Source organism: Panthera leo, chromosome B4, assembly GCF_018350215.1.
Source record: "Panthera leo isolate Ple1 chromosome B4, P.leo_Ple1_pat1.1, whole genome shotgun sequence".
Taxonomy (NCBI): domain Eukaryota; kingdom Metazoa; phylum Chordata; class Mammalia; order Carnivora; family Felidae; genus Panthera; species Panthera leo.
The window spans coordinates 29565648-29587759 of record NC_056685.1 but is presented as its reverse complement, the minus strand read 5'-3'; the positions used below and the strand labels follow the sequence as shown (position 1 = coordinate 29587759).

The 22112-nt window shown below is 38.5% G+C and overlaps 1 long non-coding RNA gene across 2 annotated transcripts; it reads left to right on the top strand.

Moving 5' to 3' along the window:
• The first annotated feature begins 519 nt into the window (after window positions 1-519).
• Window positions 520-21907, top strand: LOC122225521. 2 transcript variants are annotated; one of them, XR_006205223.1, is made up of 4 exons: window positions 520-594; window positions 16024-16205; window positions 16529-16604; window positions 18326-21907. It is a non-coding gene; the product is annotated as an uncharacterized LOC122225521 (long non-coding RNA). The 2 variants fall into 2 exon arrangements; XR_006205222.1 differs by having other exon boundaries at window positions 538-594; window positions 15951-16205.
• The last annotated feature ends 205 nt before the right edge of the window (window positions 21908-22112 follow it).

Sequence of the window (22112 nt, the reverse complement as noted above, 5' to 3'; positions counted from 1 at the left end):
TTTTTAAAGTCAAAATTTCAAATTGATTCTTCTTTATAATTGCTTGTTCCTGTGGCATTTTTTCAGTAGTCTTCCATATCTCTGTGGTGATGTTAATTGTACTTATTTTGTACTTGTATTTATGTACTTGATCAGTTTTTGAGGTTTTTTTTAAGTGGTTAACAACTTTATTGCCTTGGAGGTGTTGAGGGGGGGCAGGTACTCAGGAGCTGTTGGTGGGGCAGGCAGCTTCCTCTTCACTATCACAGGCTTCTGGCTGCACAGGATGGCACTGGCTCTGTGGACCGCAGCCAAGTACAGATCTGGGTGGTACATGTTCTTCTAGGTCATATGCCTGAACTTGAGGGTGGCCAGTGTGTTGTTGAAGGTGGTCTGCACCAGGAAGTCACAGGGTTTCACTGGCCAGATCTCTGCATCCTGACCACCACTACACCTCTGCCATAGCCCCAACTCCACGCCCGCAGTCTTACAGTGAATCAGCCCATTGTAGCGAAGGAGTTGCAGCCTTCAGATGACTGGGGTTCATGCTGTATGACTGCTTATTCCTCTTGATCAGGAAGCCAGAGCAATTCCACTGGAGACCATCCATCACAGGTAGGCAGACATGGCGGCAGCTCCTCTCACTATAGTGGCCAAGAGGGAAAGAAGATTTTTAATTCTGCTTCCTCTGGGAGAATTTTGCCCATTTGTTGCCTTTTTTTTTCTTTTTTTCATTATATTTGTACTCGTCAAATCCCTGGCAATTTCCCCTATGACTTTATTTTGTTTCCTCTTAGGACTAACAATTGCTTTAGTTAGTGGTGTCTACCCAGAGAAGAGAACCTAGGATCCAGTTCCTGCCCTATGAGAATACACTCAGGTCAAAGAGACTTTAGGATTGTAGGGGTGCCTGGGAGGCTCAGTCGGTTAAGCATCTGACTTCGGCTCAGGTCATGATCTCGCGGTCCGTGAGTTCAACCCCGCGTCAGGCTCTGTGCTGACAGCTCAGAGCCTGGAGCCTGTTTCAGATTCTGTGTCTCCCTCTCTCTGACCCTCCCCCATTCATGCTCTGTCTCTCTCTGTGTCAAAAATAAATAAACGTTAAAAAAAAAAATTAAAAAAAAAAGAGACTTTAGAATTGTAATTTCAGTTCAGACATCCCCTGTTCTCCTCAGGCATCCTACCATTCTCCAAGGGAACCTCATAGTTACTCAACCAAGCGTCTGCTCTCTGTAGCCCTGATTTGTAGCGTACCATCTTCTGTGTCTGTGATAATGACCTTGCCCTTAGGGGAAGTAGGGAAATTCCCGGGCCTGCCAATCTCCTGTACTTATCTACTGACTTACCCTCCCAGCTGGGCTCCTGAGCTATCCTAGGGTAACTAATCTTACTACGTCAGACTGGCTTTCTTGCCACAAGATTGCAATGGGGTTGACAGAGATCCTTCCAGAGAAGGAAAGGAGTTACTACTAGGAAGTTGTTCCCACCACCTCTCCCATTCATAGTCATGGCCCTCTCCCACCCCAGGCCACCATTCATGCAACTGTTATTCTTCCCATACAGAAATCAACCATCATTTATCTCGACAAGTTTCTTGATGGTTTGGTCACTTGACCATCACATAATTTGTGCTGAAATTCCTTAGATACATATTAAGACTTCATTAATGTGAACAATGCAAAAGTGGTCTTGAATTGTTGCAACTTCTGAAAGGTTTCCTTACCTCCAGTCACTGGCCCTACTCACCCACATTTTCATGCTTGATATCACCAGCTAAGCCATTCTGACACATCACCTCCATCTGGGCATCTGCCCCTCAAAAATGTTTGCCCCTCAAAAAGGGCACTTTGCTGTATATGTCGTGAACTGAAGGTTTTGCAGGCTATCATTTCAGGCCCTCCCCCAGTGGGTCTCATCCTAATATCCCAGACTTTTTTTTTTCTCCAGTCCCCAAAAACAAACTCACATAATTTTCCTTCCATTGTGGATTTCCTCTTCAGGACTATCCTTTTTTCTACATCCTACCCACATGCCACACAACTTTGTTCAGTAAATGGTTGCCTGAGTCTTCCCCATTGGGATTGCTCTTTCTGTCCCTTGGCTTCTAAAGCAAGGATTCAAACACTATTAATTGGGGACATATCATTGACTCCCCTTTAATATTTTGAGATGTCCTCAATTAGATTATGCATTCCTAGAAGGTAGGATTTTTTGTCCTGTCATGTACATCTCCCTTAGTCTTGAACATGGTGTTATGTACACACAAGGGAATCAATGGCTATTTTTCATTCATCAATTGATGGAGACCCTCAACAAATTCCACACGTCACATAATTTGGAAGCCCGTAGGCCAGATAGAGGTCAGATCATTTTTTTTCTCTCTGCTCTCTCAGCATTACACCCACCTCCAAGATACTTGAAGCGCTATGTAATTCTATCCTTGACATCAGAACAGCTTCACTTCTATCCAAATCTATGAATAAGTAATGCCTTCTCTCTGGCATCTCATAATGAGAACCCCAAATAATGATAATTCATTTGTTGTGCCCTGCACTAAAGAAAGCAGTGCCCTTCAGGAAGGTAGATGTGTTTTAAAGAAGGTAGACTGAGTGAAATGACCTTGCTTTATCCAAATTAGCAGACAGGAAGCAAACAGGAATCATCCCAGATGAGACTAAGCTTGCAATTTTTGCTCAGTAGCAGATAAGCTCTTGAACAAATCTAATTACTTGATATCTAATCTGCAAGCTTCCATAGGTCACCCTTCATTACTTGGGAGCATCTTAAATTTACAAGACAATTGGAAATGTTGAAGTCCTGAACATCGTGATTACTCACAAAATACTTTATTATAGGAAGTTTACTCCTGAGCAACTTGAACTTTTCTATTTACAATCCTGATCCCTGCAGTTTCAAAGTCAAAATACAACATCTACAACTTTTATGGGCCTCAAATACCAATACTTTGAACCATAGATTTGACTTCAAAATCATACATGTGAGAGTTTAAAATAGCATTACTTGAAAAATCATAAACACACAATTGCATTAACCATTTCTATCTTGGACTTCTGGTATGTTCAGCCTTCTCAAATACACAGGGAGAAAAGTTGGAAAATGTTAATCACTGTTACGTAATAGGAAAGAAGGAATCATTTGGAGCTAAAGGGTCTAGATTAAAATCTTATTTTGACAATTTTCTAGCTGTATAACTTGGGACATATTCTTGAATTCTCAAGGATCTATTTTCCTTTTCTGTAAAATGTGAATAATAATGCCTATCTCACAGGATAGCTGGGAGAGATAAATTAAATAACAGATATGGAAATGATTAAATAGAGCACTTTGTAAACTAGAAATTATTGCACATATGTTGGTCACCATCATCACTTTTCTTCATTTAAAAAGTCATAATGTCAATGTATGCATGACCCTAAATTAGGTACCCTTAATAGGTCAGGAAAGAGTCCCATTAAAAAACATTTATTTTAATTAATATACGTTATAATTCATCAGAACACTGTCTCTAATACTCAAGGACACTGATTTTCCACTTACCAGTATAGTTCAAAACATTCAAAGCACTTAGCTCCCAAGGAGATTGTCTAGAAATCTTGACATGGTCACCTAAGAATAATTAAATAAATGAGTAGTAGAAGCCACAGCAGCAGTAGCTAGAGGCTTCCTAATGTTGCCAAGTAGCAGGCTTTTGATGTGTAAATTTACTCTAGACTTTCCTTGTCAGGTTCATTGATACTTCAAGAGAAAGACCTCTTACTTTATGCAGAAACCACTTCAAAATTATCTCAGAAAGGCGAGAATGGTACATATTTTTTCAAGTATAGGAGGAAATAAATCTTGCATCCTCACTGATCCTGCTAAGCAATCCACGTTTTTTTTTAGGGAATCTGCTTTGCAAAACTTCTTTAAGAAAGAAATTCCTATGAAAGAATAAAAAAATTATATCTCCAAAAAGGAGAATAAAAGAACAAAAGCTATGTATTCTGCGTGTAGAGTAACTTTATATGCAGAAACTTAGGAACAATTCTATTCCCTTTGCATACTTAGATGATTTTGACTCCCCTAATAAGCTGCTATGAGTTATTTCTAAATTACTATCTGATAAAGAGAAGTAAAAAAAACATATTTTCCACTCTCTCATTTGATGTCAAAAGTGAAAGTAAGCAAATTAAAGACATAAAGTAAAATTATAGATTATGGTTAGGTATCTCCAATGGTCCGATGGGTTGTTCCAAGGTATATTTTATTTAATTCTCCTGGATGCCACTGAGCTGTTAAAACCAAAATTGTGCATTAAATTATGTTTCTTTCTATGTCCACCATCAGAATTCAAGTAATAATAATTCATAGTCAGAGTTACAATTTGTCATTTATAATGAGCCAGACAGTATGTTAATATACTTTTTTTTTTAATGTTTATTTATTTTTGAGAGAGAGAAAGAGAGAGAGTACAAGCAGGGGAGAAATAGAGAGAGAGAGAGAGAGATACAGAATGAGAAGCAGGCTGCAGGCTCTGAGCTGTCAGCACACAGCCCAACGTGGGGCTTGAACCCATGAACTATGAGATCATGACCTAAGCTGAAGTCAGACGCTTAACTGACTGAGCCCCCGGGCATCCCTGTTAACATACTTTCTAGTATGGAAAATTAAGTGATGTGCCTAAGATCACACATCCAATAAGTGGAAGATTCCAAGTCATGTTGGTAACAATGCAAACAACCTGTACACATGCTACTATGAATGAAGAAAGTGCTTAGATATTCACTGATTGTGGTTTGATGGAATACAATGGAAGTATACTTATTTATAAAAAGTCACCTGCCGCATGGCTTCATTTTTACAGACTTGAGTTAAAAACCTGCCAAAATTGAAGCTTTATTGCATGTAGAGTATTTGATTAAATACTTCCAGATAGTCCAACTAAACCTAGAATAGGAGACTTGAACCTAGATCTATCTCTAATAAGTAATTTCTTTTCCAACATCATTTTACTTTTGAACAGATAGATTACGTAAGGGACTGGTACATGAAACAAGGTACTAAGAAAATCTGTTTTTAATATGCAATGATTAAAAGGTGAAATAGCCCTAACCCTGAATTCCCTCACAGCTTTAGTTATGCCCTGAACATTACATTTATGCTGTAATTTTGTTTCATTTTGGTTTAAAGAAAGAAGCTTTTATGGGCAATGCCTATTGAGCTACTGTGGTCAAATATTTATTAAAAAGAACATATTGATTTGCAGATTATAACTGACCACATATGAACCCTTCTTTCCAGTGACATTCTTATTTAAGGTATTGATTAAAGGCTTTTCATACAGAAAGCATTTTTCTTGTCAGTTCAGTTATGCTGGCTTTTGTAATAAGCTAATTTGATTTCCTTTTTTAACCTTTGTTTGATTAGGGGAACAGACATTTGCATTAAAATTCAAGAGAGATGAAGTCTATCATCGATCTTGACTTCCTCATGGACCTCTTGTACTCAGCGAAAGATGATTTAGAGAATGTCAAGAGTCTTGGAACAACCATAATGAGAGAGGAAAAAAAAAAAATCACTTCAGACTTACAAACCAGTAAGGGCTTATTTGACAGAAAGGGCAATTGCATTTGGTGGATATGTTTTAGAGAAATCAAATTCAGGAAGTTTAATTTTGTTCTTAAGCCAAGTCATTAAGAGATCTATGAGATGAACTGCCATTAATAAAGTACACACCAGTTAAACCAAAACATTTCAAAACATCTGAAGAGGTTAAACAAAACATATACATTGTTACTTGCTACAAAGAAAGACTAAAAGTAAATTCTAATATGTCTTTATAAACATGGTCTTGGTGAAACACTAACATCAAGACGAGTTTGTGATTTAATCCTCTATTGCTGTCTATTGCTGAAAATTGTAGGGATAAAGCCTGTATCAGCCACAGTCCTCCACTAGTGTACCCCAGAATTAATCAGTTGTCTTGTACAATAAGACTCAAATCTATCTGCAAATTGTTTTGGTTAACTTGGCCTCTGGATCCTTTTCCTAGCCAGGAACCAATGTATTCTGGGGCCTCAATAGGTCAGATCCATTGCTCATTCTGAAATCCCTCCCAAAGATCTGTATCTGGATCTTTTCTGGAAGAGGAGGCTTCCATTTTCTAAGGAGTTCCATTTTCTGTGGGGATAGTTTTAATGCAATAAGAATTGAGCACCTACAATGAACCTAGTAGTGTAGTAGATGGGTAGTGGGATACACCGAAAGTATACCAGGTCTGTCCACCCATCCTTCGTTCTTTTTGCTATAGCTATTCAGAACATTTTCAGCTAATACAATGCAACAGTGAGCAAAACCAAAAGACAGGAAAAGGAAAAAAAAAAAAAACTTGGCTAGAACCTCCCAACAATTGGTAGAAAAATTTCTGGTTCCCAGGATAATTGGACTATGTCTCCTAACTCCACTGAATGAATTTTCATGATTCTAGGTTTCTTGGAAGAATTTCTGGAGTCAGCAGCCATTGCTAATTTCTTTCTCTCTCTGGAAGGGTCATTGAGTTTATTTACCAGAAGTGACTTTCTATTACCCACAATTCTAACAGAGATGGTTTATCTTTAGTACCAAATTTCTAGATTTCACAGCTTACAGTTGTGGTTTGACTATCTTTTTATATTAATTTTTAATTAATGTAAATTAATGTTTTTCACCTTTAAGTTAACATAGGCAAAGATTCTAGGAAACTAACTTTTTAAAAACTTCATCCAATTTAGAAGTAGAAGATACTTGATATTTGGCATTAGAGGTAAATCTAGTGTTTCCTCTGAGTAATATTATAAAATTACGTATATTTTAAGGACCACAGATGAAATGAGATTGTTTATATCTAAAATATTTTAAAATTAAGAAAACAATACAACTAACATACTTTTCAAATTCTGTGAAGTTGGGCCCTTTTACAGTCAAGATGGCACTGTTTTATTTGATGTCTAACAAATAATAGAGATGAAAAATATTCCATTTATGGCAACAAGTCTCCAAACTGTGTTAGTTGTATGAAACTCAAATATCCATAAAACATGGCAAAAGAATTTAAGGGAAGCATTTTCATATGTCCCATATGGGCAAACCATTAACTGTTCTTTCACGTTATGAATCCAAAAGTATCTATGTTATATTTTATATTGTGTTAAAATCAACATAATGTAATATAAAATTCATCCAGAGGATAATATATTTATGTATTCCTAAGGCATTTTTAGTTGAGGCATTTACTTGGGCTTTAATTTTTAAAATAATGCTGCTCAGCTCATACCTGTATTGTTCCTCCAGGCTCATGGCAGGATCAACAGTCCTGGCACCTGGGAAATCCATCAGACACATCCCAATGGAGGTTTAGAAGGCAGACACGTCGTTGTTTTAGTCTTCGGTTGCCTTTCAAATTCATTGAACAGAATTCCTTATCTCATAACAAAGATTTTACTAGAGTATTTTATGTGTAATTTATCAGAATAGCTGACAAGATGTTCAGTTTCTTTTTAAAGGCAGGAGCTTTAGGGCAGACAAGCTTGAGGCTTAAAAAGCCTGATTTTGCATACTCTTTATTTTCCCTGTGGTCTCTGAAGTCTAGTTTATTGGTATCCGCCATGTTACTGTTCCTGTCTCAACTGGCTCATTACTCAAAGCCAATAATAATTGCTAAATATGACTAATATCACGTGGAAGGTCGCAAAGTTCACTGCTAACCTTCATTCCAGCTCAAAATGTTTTCAAGGTTAATAGATTGATTTTGAGCTGAGATATGATGCATTTATAAAATGGAAGAAAATGAAAAATTTGGCATCACCAATATGCGGATAGTTTTAAATGATTCATTTGTTACATTTGGACTATAGCCATGAAATTCATTTGATATATATCTCATAGTTATATTCTAACCTAGACACTAGAAAATAAATTAGTGATACATTTTAACATTAGACAATTTTACACACACACACACAATCCAGGATGAGAATTAGGGCACTATAACTTATTAAGTATTTCAGCTGAGGAATATCATGTATGTAAGTAGAACCTAACCACTTTTAAAGATTGAGACAATGCTAAAATACAGTTCAGTTAAAACTATAATTCTAAAAGGCTGGATGCTGATTGCTTCCCTTGGTCTCCTTGCTTGGAACAAAGACAAATGAAATTCCTGATTTCATCTCAGTTCTGTGCTTCTTATACTCTGTGGGACTCTGGTTTTGGTCTATAGAAATCTCTTGTTTTGCCTACACCCTTGATTGGGCCTGACAAGGACTTCGGGATATCAGAGGGGTCCTTATCACCAGCCCTTCTCATCCCACCCAGTGCCTGGTTCTGGGCCCAGTCTTGTGACCAATTCCTGAGCTTGATTTCAGTTCCAGTTTCATGAGTCTGAGGATCTCTGGCCTCTGGTTCTGACCTGGATTTATGGTTTGACCTAGCTTTGCCAGAACCTGGCCCACCAAATAGAAGGCAGCATTTCCTGAGAGTTTTCCAATTCTCCTTAGGCTTTATGGTCCTTATTAAGAGGAAGTCACCAAGGCCTGTAGTTTCTTCCTTTCAAATGTTCAATTCACCATTCCTTTTAATTCCATAAGGTCTAGATTACTAAATGCACCTTTATTTATATACGTGCACTTAGTGTACCTTATATAGATTGTCTTTATTTCCAAGCTCTTCCTATCTCAATTCCTGATTAATTAGCCCAACCATGATTAATACCATGGTGGTCTTCCCCCCACCCAGCACCACCAAAAGTCACCAGCGACTTCCCCTTTCCTTACACAACAGCACACAAACCTTGGCTTGGCTTGGATCCTAACTGTTGCGCCACATTCTTATTCTCACTGTTTTAGGAAACAGGTGGATCTGTGATCCGCTCTTGACTCAGCTGTCCCCCTTGCTAACTGCAAATAAGGAAAATCACTTAATTTAGCCAAACCTCCATTTTTCACCTCTGTACAGTGATGAAAATAAAATCTTCCCTACCAGTTTTTGTGAGGATTAGTCATGCTCCGCATAAAATTCCTAATGAGTTCCATGGCATGTGGCAAGGGCTCAGTGTACTTGTAAGAAGGCTTTGTTATTGGACTGCAGTTGTCACCCTTTCTAGAAGACTCTTTGCCTACTCAATGCCCACTCTGTCTTTAAGACCATGTCATATTCCACACTCTTCACAAAGGCCACTATGATCAGGCCAAATGTAATCTCAAAATGCAGTAGTGTTTGATCACTTCGTATTCTTATCATTTCCTAGTCTTTCAGGTGTGATAGTCTTGTCTTCCCAACTAGATTATAAGCTCCAAGAGGGCAAACTAAAAATTTCATCCTCTGTCACTATAATTTTGCTGCTTTTTGGTCTTGCTTGGTTCCCTGCATTCAGTGTCCCCTTGTTTCAGGTATTTCTAGGGATCTTCAGAATGTGTCTCCAGGGTTCTTTAATATTTCCCTTTTGTGGTGTCTAGCCTTTGTGGGGCATAACAATACCTGTCCAAGACAGCCTCATCCGTACATTCCCATGCTGCCTTCAGGAAGCATATCCACAGGCACCTGCCTCTGCTGTCTGCACCGTCATTCACGTCATGTCTGCTGAGCACACTCACTGCCCTCCCTGAAGGTCATCATGTCCACTGATCATCAACTCATTACACTGGGGCCCCTGGATCTGTTCCCTGTGCCCCCCGCATCTTATGAGAATTTTTAGGACAACAGTCCTTATGTAGGGAAACATTTTTCCTGGGATATGAATTTAGTGGAAAGCAGCCAAGAATAAAGCAGAGTGAAAGACTCAGTATTCCCCTCATCCAACTTGTAATAAGGCTTTATTACTGGGTTAAGTCTGGATCCCATTGCCTTTTTCCTTAGGCTGGTTTCCTTCCAGGAGCCCTCAGTACCTCAAACAAGTAGACACCTAATGAGCCCCCTACCCACTCACCAGCCAGGTCTTATTTCCAGCACCAGCATCAGCTTAGCAGCAAGCTGGAATCTGCTTTAACTTTTTTAATAGCACTCTGCTGGACACACACATAAAATCCAGCTAAAGATCACTAGGCCAACTATCTTAGCCCAGTTATATAAACAAAATAATTTGGAGCATTATGTTGAATCTGTACCACGGAATTTTATTATTTTTTTAATTCTTGTTTTGAAACTGTTTTTCTCCTGTCTATATTTATTTTAAGTAAGAATAAAGGGAAATAATGTCTGTTATTTGAAACATGCATACAGAGGAATTTATAGCACAAGTTCAAATAACCAGGCTGAGGAAGACTAAACTTTGCAAAAGCGCATGTTCAAAGAAATACTGATTTTTGCTTTATGCACTTTAGCCAGCTGACACCAAAATACTTCCAACTGTAGAACAAGAAGTCATCAAAGAATCTTGCTTAGGGTACGTCTGAATCTACAAAAAGTCTACTGGCCTGAAAATTCAAAACTGCTTCCTCACCATTTCGGTGTTATCCTTAGCTGCCCCTGGTCCCGGTTAGCTTCCTCTCCAGTCTGGTACACTTCCGGGTCTTCTGTTAACTCTCCTTAACCTTCCCTGAGTGGATGATCGTGATCTTTGTAGGCAGCAGTAGAAGCATGGTGCTTAGAGGCCTCTCCAGCAGCACCGTGGTCTACAGGAGACTTTCTCAGATTCTGAAAGAGAAGCCAGAGAAGGGGATGGGTCATTGGAAGAAAACTTTTAAAAAGGAGAGAAAGGAAAGTACTAAGTTTCCCTGAGCCTGACCCTCTGGTTTTTAGTCTCCTAAACACAATGGTTTTACTTGGTTACTTTAAGGATTTCAAATCTGAATACAGCACCCTACACAAATACATATCCTAGACATGCATATACACACATAGACACAGACTCTTTCAGAATTGAAAATAGTAAGACAAACCAACAAGAGATTAATTTCACAGTTATGGCCATTTTCTAGTGACATAAATTAAAAGCAGTAACAATGGAATTGATTTTCCAGATGATATGATATACAGATGTGGCATGCACAGAACATTAAAGCCAGAAGTGACCTTGGAGACTACCTAATTTTACTTCCTCAATTTGCACATGAAGAAACTGAGGTCTCAAGTAATGAAGTAATTTGTTCAAAGTCAGGGATATGTTCAATATTGAAACTGGCATTAGGATACAGTTTTCTTTAAAATCTACCTTTTTTTTTTTTTTTATTCTGACCTCATTTGCCCAGTTTTGGGACTTACAGCTAAAGTTGTCTTCTTAACCCTGAGTTTTGTACTAGGAGGTTTGCAAACAACTAGCCTGCTCAAGTGTAAACATGTTTTGTTGGTTTCCACACATCCTATGCATAATATGTTATACAATAGCTGAAAGACTTGAAAGAAGTCTAATTGATACTTTCCTTATTTCTAGTGTCTGGTACTTTCATTTAAGAATTCTCTCTCTTTCTATACATGCCGCTGCCTTGTCCCCAGTTTTGTGGTGGAGTCATTTCTGTGGCTTGAAGTTTTAGTAACTTAGAGCTATTGTCAGAAAGCTTGTGAAAAGCAGTAGGAGGAAGCCCATTACCAATTGCCTGCTAGCCCTGGCAAATTACATGCCTGTTGCTTTTCGCTGCTTAATTTCATAAGATCATCCCTCTAGCACTCACCTTGGGCAGAAACTTACGGAGACAATAGACTATCTAGGCAGATTCTGATGCCAAGGGGTAGGAAAAAATGGATGGAGCGGACAAATTACAGCGTTGCCTATTCAGTCATGAGAATGGAAACATGTCTGTGAATCAATGTGTGAAAAGGATATTTAATAGGATGGGAGAAGTCACTTTAACACCTGTTTCTTCTGCAATTGAATGTGCTAGTGCCAATCACTCAGTCTGGATCCACTCTCCAAGCAGAAAATGACCTCACCTCTTATTCTTTAAGGATTGAAGCAGCAGTACAAGGTCTATTTTTAACCAAACTGGGAGCAATAACCACGGCATTGACTGCTGGGAAAGTGTGTCTTAGAAGGTCTGGCCTGAGGCATTGAGGAATCAGAGCCAGGAGAGAGGTTGTGAGCTTGTATAAATACAACCACATGAAATGAGGAGTGCAAAAAATAAAAAAAAAAATCTGAATAAGGAGTGAACTCATTTTACCCTGAAAGTTACTAAACCTAGAGTCATAAATGCCAAGATAAAGAGAGAGGAAGAGGCTCAGCCAATGCTTTTTATTACAATCCGTTATGGTAATGGAAAATTTTCTTTTGAACTGTAGCTGTCTGTGTTGACTTTGGTAAGGTGGAAATTCAGGCCTATTTATTGGGAAAGAAGGATTCCGAGTAGGTCTCAGCAGGGCTCAGCTCAGAGCTTTGAACAGTCCCCCATGGAAGGGCACCCTTTGCAGGGATCATGCAATGAAATGTTAATATAAGCTTATTTCTTTTCTGCACTTCTCCAAAACTTGAGGCTTCCTCCATGAAAATTTGTGGAGATTGCATTTCATCAGAGGCTCTCCCTGAGCTCGGTTTTATTCTTTTCCATGCACCTGAACCAGCACTGTGGTGAGCAGGGCAAAGAACACAACATCATGATTATCTTGGCCTCAGAAATGCATTACTTACACTTTTAGTTTTTATATTTCTCCAGAGATGAATAATGCATCTAGAACACATTTCCAAACAGCTTACAACTTTTCTTCAATAAAACTCAGTCTTTTTATTGATTCCAAATTTTGGCTGATTCCTTTTTTTTTTTTAAGAAGAGTTCTCAATTTATTCATATAGCTTGACATGTACATCTTTAAAAATGCAGAATAATATCAGGTATGTCATATTCTTCTACCCATTTAGCATAAAGGTAAATTCTTTTCATTTCTATTTTCATATGACTTTGTTTAGTTTTCTTTCTTTTTTTTTTTTTTTTCTATTTAAATTCAAGTTAGCTAACATACAGTGTAGTCCTGGTTTCAGGAGAAAAACCCAGTGATTCATCTCTTACATATGATATCCAGTGTTCTTCCCCAGAAGTGCCCTCCTAAGTGCCCATCACCCATCTAGCCCATCCCTCCTCACCTCCTCTCCAGCAACCCCGGCTCTGTTGTCCGTATTTAAGAGTCTTTTATGGTTTGATTCTTATGTTCACTAAGAGTTTCTTCAGTGAGACAGTGACAGCCTTCAGGATTCCCAGGTGTAGATTCACTCAGTTATCATTTTACAGCACAGGGAAAAGACATGTAGGCAAGCAAATAAGAAAGATGCAACATAGTAAGTTATGGTAAAGTAATATATAGGATATTTTGGGAGTGTCAGGAAGGTGGTAATTAATTGGGCCTGCAGGAGGGAGTTCAAGGAAAGTCTCATAGAAAAATAACTGTCTGAGCTTGTTCTTATGTGTAGGGTGAGTTGGTGTTTCAAACAGGAAACATTTGCAAATGCCCAAAGGTGTGAAGATATGTGACACATTCAAAGAATAGCCACTAGTCTGATCTGGTAGGAGTGTTACATGCATGTGGTAGGGAAGGTGGAGGCTGGGCAGTGAGCAGCAAGAGGTGAAACTAGGTAGGTTGGAACTGAACCGTGAAGAGCTCTGTACCAGATGCCAAGGGCTCAAAATTTCTTTTACCAAAGAGCAGAGAACTCCTCTGACTTAACAGTTGCATTCTTCTTCGCGATAAGTAGACATCACTCAGTTCTTACCCGTAGGGGGTTTCCCCTCTACAAGGCTTGGTAATACATTCTTCAAACTCATACACCCGCTTCTTAGTCCTCCAGGAAAACGGAATTGCACAGTGTCCCATACAGTTATGTGGAGCCATGTGACTGAGTTTTTTGACACGTGGGCAAATGCGAGAGACGCCACTCCCAGAAACCTCTGGTGGAAAACTCTGAGACTCCAAAAATGGCAGAGTCACAAGATGGAAGGATGGGGGGGAAGTGCCAGAGTTGATGCATGGGAGGCCACCCACCAAATAGACTATGATTCCAGTGAAAAATAAACTTTCTATGCCATTAAAACTACAAAGAGTTGGATATCTTCCATCCTGTAGTTAATCTATGCTAATTCAGTGGGTGAAGAAATTTTCAGGGAAAAAGTAGCTGCTTGCACATGGTATATTCCACTGTATGAATAAATAAATACCAATGGTGCTGGCTCGCTTTTCTCCAGAAGGACTCCCAGAGCATATGTCTAGCCCCAGATTATCTCTGACTAACTTATTGCCAATAGGTTTGCAGTGGTTACCTCATTCTTGCCGCCCTGATTGGCTACCTCCATAAGGCAGTGTAGAACCAGTTCCATAAAACCAAATCACTTCTCTCCTTGCTCCTCCTATCCTGTACACGTCATTCAGGGTGTCAGCTGTGTTTTATGACTTTCCTCAAGGCCATTCTTGCTTTTATTTTAATTTTATTTAATGTGTATATAAATATATTTATTTAGGGAGTGTTTGGGAGCCGCAGTCTATAGTAGGTCTGATATCCGTGCCTCTCTGGAGATGAGCCTGAATGAAATTTACAAAAAATTCTTCTTCCAGGAAAATCTGAGCCAGTTCTGAAGAAATGAGAGTAGGAAAAGGATGAAGGGTCAAGGACAAAAACACCTCACTTGGAATTCTTGCTACAACGGGCTTGTAACATATGGCTTTAATTGCTGTTTTCTGACCATGTTATTTTAAAAGAACTTTTGAATCCAGAGACTTGAGCTAATAATGACAAATCTTTTAAGATTTGTCACAAATTATTTCCTTAACGGAGTGTAATGCTCAGGAATTTGAACTCATTTCACTATTTGATACCTTAAGTTTTTATATTCTCAGAGGCTAGGTGAGAGTGTAGCATAGCAATTCTGAGAGGGAGCTGAGAGCTTCTCTGAAGAGATCCAATTATTCAATATGCTGCCCTAAGAGTACTGTCATGTTTTCAGTATTCCTGCATTGAGCTTTATGATCTCACAAGTTATAATTGGCATCAATTTAATGAATTATTTCTTGAAGAAATCTGTCACAGCATTTTTACAAAAAGCGTTATTATTCCTGTATTTGAGTCTTCCACGAAAATTGTTTTCATTGGAGCCTGCTGAAAATTTAGACAAGATGATACAGATTGTTCGACAAAAATGAGAGTTCCCAGAGGAAGAGTCTAGAAAACGATTCAACATCATGGAGTTAGACTCCCTAAGATGAAATATTGGCTCTACTACTAAGAAGATAGAGGACAAGGTCCAAGAGAGGTCCTCAACCTCTCTGTGCCTCAATTTCCATCTCTATCAAGAGAGTTATAGCAGTATCTACCTCATGAGGCATGGAAATTGTATCATTTGTTCACAATTATCCATTTCCTTTTCATCTTTTCCAGTTTTCCCTGTAGACATCCTCATCCCACTGATTGGATATGAGGGCCTTGTGACTTGCCGAGATGGGCCATAAATAGATGAACCATTTGCCTCATCTGAGCAGAGGTTTTTAGATGAGCTCTTGTGTTCTGACCTCCACCCTGAGACCATCAAGTCTCATGTAGTGGCTACTTCTTCATCCTGGGTTCAGGAACGAGAAGACACAGGGAGCATTGCCAAGAAGAGTCCAGAAGAGCTGCAAATATCCAGAAATTTCAGAACTTTTAGGATTGAAAATTGAAACTTTCTTATTTCTAACAAGTTAAAGAATCTAAAATTCAGACAAAGATTGTTCACAGATCCAACACACCCTTGGTCAAGTCTACTGATTAGATTAATATGGCCTTAGTAAATGATCTCAGTTAGACAAATGGCTCAGGGAAAAGACACTAAAGGTGCATCCATCTGAAGCTTGATAAGATCAAAGTATCTATGAATTTATTTCTTGAAAAGTTATGGGTATGTCTATTGACTCACATGAAACTTGTTGGGATCAAACTGATTAAAAAGAAAAAATAAATTTTGTAGAGAGCTGTTGCCAAAGTACTCCCAGCCTGGATTAGAAGAGACTACAACTATTCAAATCATAAATAACTCTTGGGTCCCTAGTCTTCTACAGGTGTGAAGCAATCTGAGATAGCCTGTCAGTCACAAATGGCATCTTTTCTGATACTCACTTCAGAAGAGGCCAAGGAGGATAACGGAAAAGGAAGAGTTGTCCAATCAAACATCGTGGAGAACACAAAGAAATGACTCCCAGAAAATATCACTGGAGCAAATCAAGGAACAGTCCCTACCATTAGTGTAGAGGAACTTGCAACTTCTGTTCAGTGGAATATCAGAACTGTTATTCACCAGTGACTGGTATGTACCTCCAATTCTTCCAATTTTTTTAAAAAATTATTTATTTTTAGAGACAGAGAGCAAGAGTGGTGGGGGCAGAGAGAGGGGGGAGAGAGAACTCCAAGCAGGTTCCACGCTGTCAGTGCAGAGCCCAACGAAGGGTTTGAACTCACAAACTGTGAGATCATGACTTGAGCTGAGATCAAGAGTCGGATGCTCAACTGACTGAGCCACGCAGGTGCCCCCATTCTTCCAATTTTTTAATAAAGTGTCCCTGCTCCACTATTGTATTATATTGGGTTTAGGAGAATAAGAGGACTGACAACTTTTCACTTTACTCATAGGTCACTGAATCAAGAAGAGCAGCCAGCAGACATGATATATATTCACCAGATTCTGGACATCTGCGCCCAATGCCTGGTATTTTGGGGAAATTGGGGAGAGGTGAAAGCATCTTGTGAGCAGAAGAACAAATTGGGGCAGACTGCATGATTATTCATAATTATTTGTCTTCTCACTGCCATTGCCAGTCTTCTCAGTAGATGGAGTACACTTGTTCACTCCACTGGCTCTGGGTGTGGTTATGTGATTTGCTTTGGCCAAAGGGACCAGAATGAATGAGATGTTTGTCATGACTGAAAACATGATTTCAAAAGCACTGCAAGTTTCCCTCAGTCTTTTTGCTGTCTCGGAAAGTGGCTTTAACCTGGTTTTCAGAATGAGAAGACATGTAGGACCCAGAACAGACCAGCAGTGCTGCAGCTGACCCCCAACCTCAATATAATATGAGCCAGAAATCAATATTTCTTGTTGTAATCCAAAAAAAATTATGTATTACAACAACAGAAGTTAATACATGAGAATGTTTTGAGCATTTGATGTGATAACACATGCTTAGTGCAATGGCTGGCACATCCTAAATTCAAAATAAATGTTCAGTTCTGTCATTGGTGTCATCTCTATATCCCCATTCACCTATAACAGCTCTAGAAACAGAATTGGCATTCTTCAATATTTGTTGAATGATTGACAACGGATTATTGAAATGTATAGCTTTTATAAAGTTAAATAAGGTGAATGAAACAGAGAATTACTTTTCCAGTTCTTGTGAATCTAGTGATATACCCTATAAAACACAAGGGGCATACTTTCTTGATCTATATTTGAAATACCTGCACTGAAGAAGTATATGATATGAATGGTAATTTTAAAACCCACCAATAAATATTTTGGGCCAATATGTTTTGCTCTTCCAAAATAGGAGAGTCAGGTTTTCTAGCATGAATGAGTTCTGGGACTGTAAGAAATGCTTCATTAGTTGCTTTGGTGACAAATACCCAGTAAACCTGAAACAGACTCAGATTCTGGTTAATGGGGCTTTCTGAGAACGTCATTCCAGAGCAAGGACATAAAATTCTTTCAGAGATTTTTAGAGTATTCCCTCAAGTTGACTTTTGGAGATACTGTTGATGAGTTCTAAGGTCATTTATTTTTGGAACTTAAAAGATTCCTACAAATAATGGACAGCTCACTTTAAAGCTGCAGTAGCAAGGACAGAAGGGTGATAAAAGTGGATAATAGAAATTATAAGGGATTTATTTGGGGCTCTTTAAAAATTAAGATGACTCCTTGGAAGGGCACATCCTTTTAAAATTTGAAATGTCCCCTTGGAAATAAAAAGATAATCCAGAGTGAGTGAAATACTTTCTTGAACCTCCCTCCTTCTGAAGCCTGCAAAATTTTTAACTAAGATGGGCGTAAAGAGTTGGCGATCTTCTTTTTTTCAAAATAATTACATTATTATTAATCATGACATCACCTAACATATAGTGAATTCAATTTGAGTACTTTCGCATCTTTTTTGTCATTGTTCTCCATATCAACCCCATGAGTCAAACTACACAGGCTTTATTACTGTCTCTTTAACAGATAACAAAATACAGGCTCAGAGAGCTTTGAAGACTTGTCCAAAGTTGCATAGCCAGTAAGCAGCAGAGGTGGCTCATTTTGCTCTTTTATTGTTCTTTTATCTATTATTGTTCTTTTATCTATTATTAAATATCAATTAAAAAGTAGCAATTGATTTCCAGTATTTAAATGACAGAATAAAGGTATAACTGCCCCTTTCCTCTGTCTTCCAGAAACATGAGAAGCAGAGCTGAATGCTCAATCACAGTTATCCCATCCATCCATCAGACAAGATGGAGGTGAAGGCCTGTGCATGGCACACAGTGCTGCCAGTCTCTGTTGGGCATGAAGAAGTCTGAAAGAGCTCACTCTTGTACATGACTCTGCTGGGAGGATCTTTCCTATGACTTACAAGGTTCTCTTCCTGCCACCTAGGTACCACCTGCAATTGCTGGTCCAGAATGCCCATCCTAAAGAGAAATGATAGCCAGATGGAATCATCCTGGGATGTAGTATACAAAGATACTATAAGAGAAAAGATGGAAAGAGACAGAGCATGGGGGCTAGGGAGCAGTGGTGTGGTGACAAATTAAAAAGCATCAGAAATATGCCAGAAATGTGGCACTACAGCCCAGGCAAAAATTAGCATCAAGTCCATGTATCACCAAGAATTCACAAAAGGTAATGAAGCTATTGATTGATGAAATAAGAATTTTCCATTGGGTTATGAGGGCCCAGGGAAGATAAAGTGAAATAATAGGTGGAAAAAACAAGCCCTTAGGGAAATATGAGGGTTACTTTGGAAGCAGCACCAAGGAGAATAGACACTGCTGAGAACACATAAGGACAGTGGAGGACAAGAGTGAGAAAGTGAAATGGCAATAAACGAGAATTGGAAGGGAATGTAGATAAATGATCAATAAAGAAGACACATTCATTGGATCCAGAATTAATGAGAGAGGACTCTAAATCCTAAATGGCACATCTTATTCAAAGGAATACAAAGTTACATCAGATTGTCAACACTAAGACATAGCGTAGTGAAGTCCTGAATATCCAAGACAGAGATTTCCTAACAATGGAAACATTATATAAACAGCACAATTCAGAGAAAAAAAAAAAAAAAGGAAGGTAATGTAAGGGTAGAGACTTCCTTAACTTTCACAGCCAGGCAGCAAAGCTGACAAACCAGCTAATACAATTTTTTAAAATATACAAATATAATAAAATAATAAAAATCAAAATCAGCTACTAGAAGGAGTACTAAGGAGAAGTGGAAATTGCTGATTTCACCATTAATATGGTAAGGAGTCAAAGAATGCTGATCAAAGAAATAGAGGTCTTAACTAAAGTATACCACATGCTTATTAAAACAAACCACTAGAGAAAAATTTATATTTTTCATATAATCAGCAAAAAGCAAGAAAAAACACAGACCACATAGTGAAATGTAGAAATAAAAAGGTCAATAAAAAAACAGAAGTGTATCATTAATTATGACAAAAAATAAGATCCATCAAATCCACTTTAAGAAATGTATCTTCCAAATATATTCATATATATGTGAACGAGGTATGTACAGAGATGTCTACTGCACAGCTGTTTGTAACAGCAAAAGCCTGGGAACAATTTAAAAGTTTATTAATGGCAACTGATTCAATAAATTATACCACAAAATGGAATACTATACAGCAGACAGAAAGATTGACACAGCTTCAAAATCATAATGTTAGGTTTAAAAATAAGGTATAGAATACACAACCATTTGTACAAAAATTATATGCACACATAACATATAATCTGTGTATGTGTGTATGAGTGTAGATACATACCATCTTTGGAAGAACAAGGAAATTTGTAAAAACAGATGTGACCAGACAGGGAAATTGGGTCAGTGGAAGATGAAGGCCAGAAGAGCACTTCTCATGTACTCCTCTACACTTCCCAAACGGTGTATGTGTGCAGATTCTAACCAAAATCATATCAAATTACCAAATTGTTGACCCTATTATGCAAGTGCCAATTTATAATAGGTTGGGCATCAACATAATTCCCTACCTAGAACATCTCTGAGAATCCAGTTTGCCTGTGTCCCATTAAAAGATAAGATTTTATTTTGCCTTGGACTCACTTTTAGAACTTGACTTAGAAGGGACTTGAACTCAGATGTCACCATCATCTAGATAGAAATGGTCCAGATCACCAGCTAACACCTGCTTCAAGGGAAGGGTAGAGAATGCCCATCATTTGTGAGCATGCTGGTCAGACACAAGGAAACTGAGTTAAATCAGATTGAAGTCATAGTTATAGTTAGACAGAGGGGTGATGTGTCCAGGAGCACTCCAGGACAAACTGTGAAGCTATTATTAAGTACTCTTCAATTTTTAACTTTATAACTGAATGTCCACTCCCACTGAGAATGCCCTCCTGCAGACATCATTTGAAGTGAGAAAACATTTCCTGTTTTGCCTGTATTTTGTGGATTTTTTTAGCTTTCTTCTCATAGATTATAATCTCTAGACCTACACCTGAGGGACAATTTACACAAGATTATCCACACAGAATGATCTTCCACAATTTGCTATTTCAAGGCATGAAAAAAAAAAAAAAAAAAAAAGAATCACAACTGCCTAGGGAGAAAAAAGAATCATAAGGCCAGTCTCCCTCTTGAGAGTTGAATTTGATCCTTTAAGGCGAGCAATTCAATCTTTTAAAAGGCACATCTCTGTTCTAATCAATCAAGCTTTCATTTCCAATGGCAATAAGCTTCCCTAGGCACTCAAGAAATCAGAAACTAGAGCCTTAGTACATGAAAAGTCAATACAGTATTTTCTACTAAGTTGACTTGGTCCTACAAACCTACCCAGGATTTTCTCAGCAGGAAATCTGGTGTTTCAATATATCATGTGATGTCAACACCATCTATCAGTGCCAATCTGTCACATTAAATGGAAACGATGTGGTTTGCATCCAGGACTTCAGGAATAGAGTTTCTGATAAATTTGTGAAGAACCAAAGACAAGCAATAGCCCCCAGTGTGTGTCCAACCTCACATCTTGGGTTATATTGCTTTGTGAGGACTGTGTCCGAAGTTGACTGATGAGATATTCTGGCCATTAGGGGTTCTGATTCTAGTTACTTATGATAGCAAGTGGCTTTGCAGATATCATTGGCCGATAAAAGAGTCAGAAACCATGGGCATGATTCCAATCCTCTTTTTCTTTATTAATAAAGTTTTGTGTGAAGCGGTAGGAAGATTCATAAAATCTAGATGACTCACAAAGTGAAATTTATAGTACAAGCATTTCGTAATGCTTTTTTCCCCCAAGATGCCACATTAGAAATTTGCTCAGGGAACACTCAAATTTTCGCAAGACTAGAAAAATAATCTTCTATGCAAACATATTCCAAGGGCTGAATAGTCAATATGACATCCTGATGCAGTTCAAATCTTAACACACTGGTATATGGGTAGTTAATGGAAGAAAAGTTCTAAGGCCTGGCTTCAGATCACATCCCCACCCCACACCACCACCACCACAGTATGAGGCATGTAAGAACTGGAAGCTTTTTAACTTTCTAAGCCTGCAAAACAGGCATCAGAAGAGCTGGTCCACCTTTCCGCATGCCTCCTGGGAGAACTGATGGCAATGAAATTTGTGCTTATCTTTTGTGTGCGTTAGAAGGGATGTCATTTTTTTTAGGTAGTTCTTAGTGGTGGTAATTCTGGGCTCTTCATGAGCATTCTGCATCTAATGCTTTATATGGCAGTTTCCTAGTTGGATCTAATTATCTTTAAAAAAAAAAAAAACATGTTAGGGGTGGGTACCTGGTGGCTCAGTCAGTTGTCATGATCTCACTATTCATGGGTTTGAACCCCACTTTGGGCTCTGTGCTGACAGCTCAGAGCCTGGAGCCTGCTATGGATTCTGTGTCTCCCTCTCTCTCTGTCCCTACCACACTCATTCTCTCTCTCTCTCTCTCTCTCTCTCTCTCTCTCTCTCTCTCTCTCAAAAACAA